Below are 6786 nucleotides of genomic sequence, written 5' to 3'. Positions count from 1 at the left end.
CATGTGAGGCGTACTGATAGAATAATTCACTTTTAAATTTATAATATTAAGCAATAATTTAAGCTTAATTTACTCAAATTTACGGATAATTGCAACATCACCCCCTCTACGTTTAAATCGAAGGTTTTTTCAACACCCAACAAGAGTGAAAATCCTAAGAAAAATGTTTTCATTTGAACAAGATAAAATTCTAAATTTTCCATCACATAGAAGTGAATTACAAATGCAATCAACAACAATTCTTCTCTATAAATATTTGTGTTCGATCAACCTCTTTCGATTTTCACAAAAATAATTTTTTTATAAATAAATGTAAGGTTTATCACATCCAATCTAATCCCCTATGTTAAAGAGTATCCACTATCAAGTTTTGAGGACCAATTACATTTGATTTTGGAATCTATAAAATGTGCTCCATATGCTACTAGCTAATTTAGGACTACTCACAAGCATATCTTGATCTTCGCACAATCAAATTTGATCTAGGACTCTCTCAAAAAAATTTTTTTTCTAAAAAAACCTACCTAAATTAATTCTAATGCTAACATGAAACTATCCTACCATTCCATTATTTTTTAAGGAACATCCGTAAACAAAATTGTGTTCTCTATTTTGATCTCAGTCATGTGCTTTGTTGGATTGTTTCGCCCAGCATACAAATATTTTAATAGTTTTTAGAAAGCTCCAAGATAGACCTTGAAAAGTAAAAAGGTTTCTGTTCTTCCATATGCGTCATTCTAACAAATTAAAAAGAGTAAGTTTGTTGATTTCCTCTTTATGATAGAGATAATATTTTTTAAAAATATAAATAATCATGATACAAAGGATGTAACTTGTGTGTTGTTCCTCATATTGGAACATAAGAAACCAAAGTTGAACAACACTATTTGTATCAATAATCTCCCCTGTTGGCTTTTTTTTTTTTTTTTTACAAAACCCCAGGCAAGAAAAACAAAAACTCCCCCTACAATGAAGACCTTAAATAAAACTAAACATTAATCACATGCTTATAGACTTCAAATTTTAAATATGAAATGCATCCGAACATAAGTCAACAACACAATGTAGTTTCCCTATAGAAATCTGAGTTCAACTACATTATAACAAAACAGCAAATTTTCCCTTAGTAGTTGAGAGAATACTCTACTAGAGAAACAGTTGCAGCTTCTCTTACTCCCCATTTTTGGTATAAATATCCAAAGGGAAGAAATCTATATAGAAACCATTTGAAGAACATTCATATATTGAAGTACCAAAAGCTTTCTTCTATTGATCTGTTGAAGTTATTAATTAAGCAAGTTAAGCTTAGGTTGGAGGTGAGTAAGAGTGTTGGTCCTTTAACCAACATTAATTCCAAGTAGTTGTGGCAAGAGTAAACACTAAAAATATCATTTGTCGTGGAAAAAGTTTATATGGCGCGACAATCTATTATTGGCTTAAATTCTTTTATTGAATATAACATCTTGATGTAAAATAAATAACAGAAGAATAGTTTAGATACCACTCGTGACAAAAAAAAATAAGTACCATTGAGAAAAAGAGTATTATTTAGATAACAATTAATGGGTTAAGTCCTTTTTAAAAAAAAAATAGACTTCGTAGTTTAACTAACGAAGATATCAACTTAAGAAAAGAATAATAATTTAAATACTGACCAAAAATAAATTTAAATAGTAAGATAAAAAACGATGAATTAAGGGTACGTAACTTATTTGTGTGTACATATTTTTTTGAAAGAATTTTAATATTATATTTCGTCTTTTATGTCTATGTGGATTTAGGAACTTTATGTTATCAAGAATCTAAAGACTTGTCATTTGATTTAATGCAAGTTATGTTGATGGAAAGGCAATATGAAATTGATTTACATTTTACAAAAGTAATGGTATTAAATTGCGAACAATTATTTGAGAATCTTTCTCAATTTTTAGTGATTCATGCACTCTATGCATAATCAAGTCCACTCAACTTTAGTAATAGTGTCATTGGTATCATGAAAATGTCAAGTAGCCACTAGCCCATTGAAATGATATTAACAAAGAGAAACCTTTTTAATTACAATATTTTAAAATTGTAAGCGAAATACGAAAATATATATCACATTTTATGCTTTGAATATGTTCACAAACTAATAATATTAGTTGAATTCTGTGTACTAAACATATAATTAAGATATTCATTATTTTATATATAGAAAATTTTATAATTAAAAAGAATATCAAGTGCATAAATTAATATATCTCTCTTGTCTATATGTTATTAATTAAAATGACCCATTACTATTCCTTGAAGTGACTGTCACATTTTCCTCAATGCCATGGGATAAGGCCATTCCATCTCAATCTTGTTTTGAATCCTAAAAGCAAAGCCAACTAAAAGACAAAATCAAATTGTATCAAAAGTAGTGAAATTCCATAAAGCATTACTCAATTGCATCATTATTATAATGTTTTTGTGTAATTGCACAAAACGGTACCCAAAATCATTTCAATCTTAGTGATGTTTTTAATTACATGAACATTATCCAATGACACAAATTATTACAACTTTAATAATATTTTATGTAATTATACAAAACATTATCCAAGTACACCAACTATTATGATCTCATACTAGTTAATAATAATACTAATAAGTAATATGGTCGGAGTGATTGTTAGATCAACCTAGATCAAAGGTATGTTTTTTTACTCGTTGATGAGTATCTATCGTACCGGTCATCTAATAGTTGCTTGGAGATTGTTGGGTAGACTTTAAAAAGTAACGTAACAACTCAATGATCGTTTCGTAACTTTTTGAAGTTAAGTGACCAAAACGTAAAGTTGTTAATAGTTTAATGATCTTAAATAGAATTTACCCAAGACTTATTTGTACTTTAGTACTATGCCTTTTTCAAGGATAACAAGTTACTTATGTGTTTATCCACTAGTGGATATGCTAAAAATATTTGAAATAAAGGGGTAGTTTTCAAAAAATGAAAATCTGAAGGCAGCCTAGAGAATCATTGTTCTTTCATTTTCAAACAATGTGGTGTTTAATCATCTTAAGGCGGTCGCTCATATACCATCATACCCTTAGGTGCATGTACTTTGTTTTCTTCTTACACATCAACTTGATTGCCCTTTCTTTATTCTTCCCATATCATTTCCTTCTTTATTTAATGCTACGTGCAACTATTAGACTAATCTCACTTAAATATCTTACTCCTACACCAAAATATTGACATTTCTTGCCTTTTTTTTTCCCAAGGAGATAAAGAAAAACGAAGGTCTCACTTTAGAGATGGTAGTGGACATTTTCTTATCCACCATCTCGTTATGGGATAAACTAATGTTGACATTAGTTTCGGAATTTGGTAAAAAAAAAATTTAATTTTATTCGTAAACTTAAATTGCATTAAAATATGATGACATGACATTTTTATTATCATATAAAAATTTTAAAATAATCTAAAATTTAAAAAAAAAATTAAATTTTGATGCGATGACATAACATAATATTTGAATGGATTAATATGCAATTTCACCAAATTATTCAATAATCTACATAATTTTTTTTTCTTTTTTATTTCACCCTTTGCATCCACCAAAACAGTCCAACTCCACTTTTGTTGCATGTCTATCATTTTTAAGGAAAAGAAAATCCCCATTCAAAGCATATGGATACTAAATTTATGGAGCAACCTTTTTGCCACCCTAGTTTTAAGGAATGTGAGTGTATTAGTCAAAACCAATTTTTGCCCCTACTTCTCAAATACAAAAATTGTCATATAAATCCCTATTAAATAATTAAATTAACAATTAATTTACGGTAGCTAAAAATGAAAAAATTATGTTTAATCCCTTCAAACATGATAAAATCATAAATTAATTATGAAATTATATGTTGATCTCTCAGTTTCGGCCCTTAAAAGAATTCTGAATTCACGCTTGTTTATTGGTAAGAAAATTGGGATAAATAACTTTGGTTTAATATGCAATTTGATTCATGAACTTTAATTTCGATTCAATTATACATATTTATTTTCATATCGGATTAATATAATTGTTTGTATATGTAATATATCAACATAAAATGATACTAATTTGATTATATTGTCAATAATTTGTGAAAATTGAATCAAATCAATTTTTCATGTATAAAATTAAAAAATCAAAATTTGTATATAACGTTGCACATTTATTTAAAATTTATATATAATTTTAATATTTATCCCCGAAAAAATTTACTAAAAATCTTTTTTGTCGGCAGAAGAAAGAAAGATGGCAGTAAAAATTGAACGGGTTAGTGATGTAAAACAATAAAAACATTTTGTTTTTACTTTCAAAGGTCCAAAGATGCATGAATCAAACCAAAAGCTAGCAAGTTTGGTTCAAAATGAAACACGTAGAAACAAATATCTATCTATGCTATATGTAACTTCTTTTGACTTAGTTTATTGTCACTAGTTAATCTTTGGGTTGGCTGAAGAGCTGCTCAGTGCGTACTACTGGTTACTTGAGTTGCCATGTTAGCTTCCTAACTTGCCTCGTGACCAGTTTGTAGCCTTATCACTTAGGTTGCTTAAGGTCCTGTTTGACAAGGTAACTTATCATGTGATTTACTTCCTAATTGTAGGTGATCATACAGCTGGAATTGTGAATAAAAAAGAAAAGCCTGGAAACGCATAACTATTGAAAAATTCCTTGGTTATCCAATATATAGTGATTTAAAATTTGTGTTCATCAGAAAGTTCCTAAAGCAAGTAAAGGATCCATGTTTCCTAAAGCAAGTAAAGGATCCATGTTTGGTTGTATGTTAAGGATGTTTGTTTAATATAAGATTTAGTACTGAAAATGACAGGTTCAGTCTACGATCATTCCCTTTCCATGTTTAAGTTGTTGGGAAAAAAGAACTCAAAGCAACCCAAAGAAATAATAAAGATGAAGTTTTATTGAGTAGGTTAATTAGGTGTGTTCCTAAATTTTGATTTTCTACTTGTATTTCATTTAATTAAATCAATAATGTATGTGTGGTTGGAAGAGACAAGTTTACAAGAGAGAGTCATGTTTGATGGCGTTAAATCCATTGTACAAGGCATTGATGCGTTTTCAACTATAATTGGGTGTTTGGAGCCTTAAAGAGGAAGGCATTTTAGTGCGATGGGAGCTTACCGCCATTGTGCAGTAATCATAGGTAGCCTTAGATTGTTTGGACTTGGCCCTACACATATACATCTTACGCATGAGAGGCAATGAAAAATTACAATATACGTCCACGTTAAAATTATTAAACTTTTATAAAATAAAATAAAAATTTCAGACGTTTTTTCTAATTAAAATTTGAAAAATTTAGGGCACAATAAATTTATCTTAAATAGATTATATGAACCAAGACATATGAACCTTTTTTTATTTAAAAATGTGGCTTGATGCTGACCTATTACGAATAAAATGTGAGCAAGTTGGTAGCTACATTAAAAAAAGGATTTACCTTCCATCTTCCCTTAAACACTTAAATTTCCCATCATCTTCTTCTGGAAATTTCTTCATCCTATATTCCTTGTACAAAATCCAGTCTCATTAGGGTGTTAATAATGAAGAAGATTATCTAGTTCGTACAAGATCATATCCACGTATCGAGATTATTAAGCGAGGACGAACTTGATGTTGAGGTATTTTTGCACTAACTCATTCGTTTTTATGTTTCTTCTAACAACGTTGGTCTTAGTTTCACCGTTGGTGATACCGGAATTGCCGCCCCCGCCGTTGATACTTCTCTTCATTCCTGTATTGTTAATGTCGCTTCTTGTTTGCTTGGCCTTATCTCCATCAAGATATCCAAATATCGGCATAGCTTCCGTTTGAGGTAAAAGCATATTATCTAATTGTGGTTGGATTGAAATATATATATATGCAGAAATGTTTACTGTGTATCTACGATGTTACTTTTTTTTTTGCTAATAATGCATTTTTTGGATCCTCAATGGTGTTTGTGATATCATTTTTTTAGATGAAATTAGTAACAAGTAGAGAAAAAGAATGTAACAATAATACTTTACAAGTTGCTGATAGTAAATGTAAACTTCAAGCTACCTTAGGAAATTGCAAAAGAGATAATAATGGATTTTAAATGTAATTTTTAATGATTTTAATGCATATTAAGCAATAAATTAATAAAGGTAGAGAGGATTTGGAGATTGTTTTGAGGTTCCAAAAATAATATGTAGTTATTTAAGAAACTAGAATAATAATACAAATTTGACCCAAAACCATTTCCTTAACCAATATGTAAAGAAAAAAGAGAAAACAAGTTATGCATATTGAATATTGTTTTCCAATAGGATTAAGAAGGGAAAGGTGGAAGTTGATGCGGTGGAGCACTGAGGTGAAGGTAGGGAAGGAAGCTTTCTACAGAAGAGTTTTTTGGGTTAAGGAAAATGGAGTGACACAGGTAGTGTGTATCAGCTGTTTGCATGGTTTTTTTTTTTTTTTTTATAGCGCAAGGTAAGCTTAGCTACTATCTTGAGGTTATTAATGCAGAAGTTTGATTTCATATTTCAGGCAATGACATATTATGATAAAAGATGTTTTGAGATAACTGTCAATCAATTATTTTGGGACTTCACATAGTTCTTGTATGGTTTTAACAGAGATGCTTAGTTTAAAAGTTCGTTCGTTGAGATAAAATTTATAAATTAGTTCAAAATCCACCGGTTGGCAGGTTGACTATGTATGGTCCGTTCTACCATTGGCTCGATCAAAAGACACATGTCAAATTCTCTTTAAGTATGCTGTGAGATCCGCA

The 6786-nt window shown here is 29.5% G+C and overlaps 1 long non-coding RNA gene across 1 annotated transcript; it reads left to right on the top strand.

The window, feature by feature from the left end:
* Positions 1-5429: 5429 nt before the first annotated feature.
* Positions 5430-6579, top strand: LOC128286953 (uncharacterized). The gene is made up of 2 exons (XR_008277642.1): positions 5430-5847; positions 6323-6579. It is a non-coding gene; the product is annotated as an uncharacterized LOC128286953 (long non-coding RNA).
* Positions 6580-6786: the final 207 nt, after the last annotated feature.

Source organism: Gossypium arboreum, chromosome 13 (genome assembly GCF_025698485.1).
Source record: "Gossypium arboreum isolate Shixiya-1 chromosome 13, ASM2569848v2, whole genome shotgun sequence".
Classification (NCBI taxonomy): domain Eukaryota; kingdom Viridiplantae; phylum Streptophyta; class Magnoliopsida; order Malvales; family Malvaceae; genus Gossypium; species Gossypium arboreum.
The sequence above is the reverse complement of the archived record's forward strand: the minus strand, read 5'-3'. Positions and strand labels throughout refer to the sequence as shown.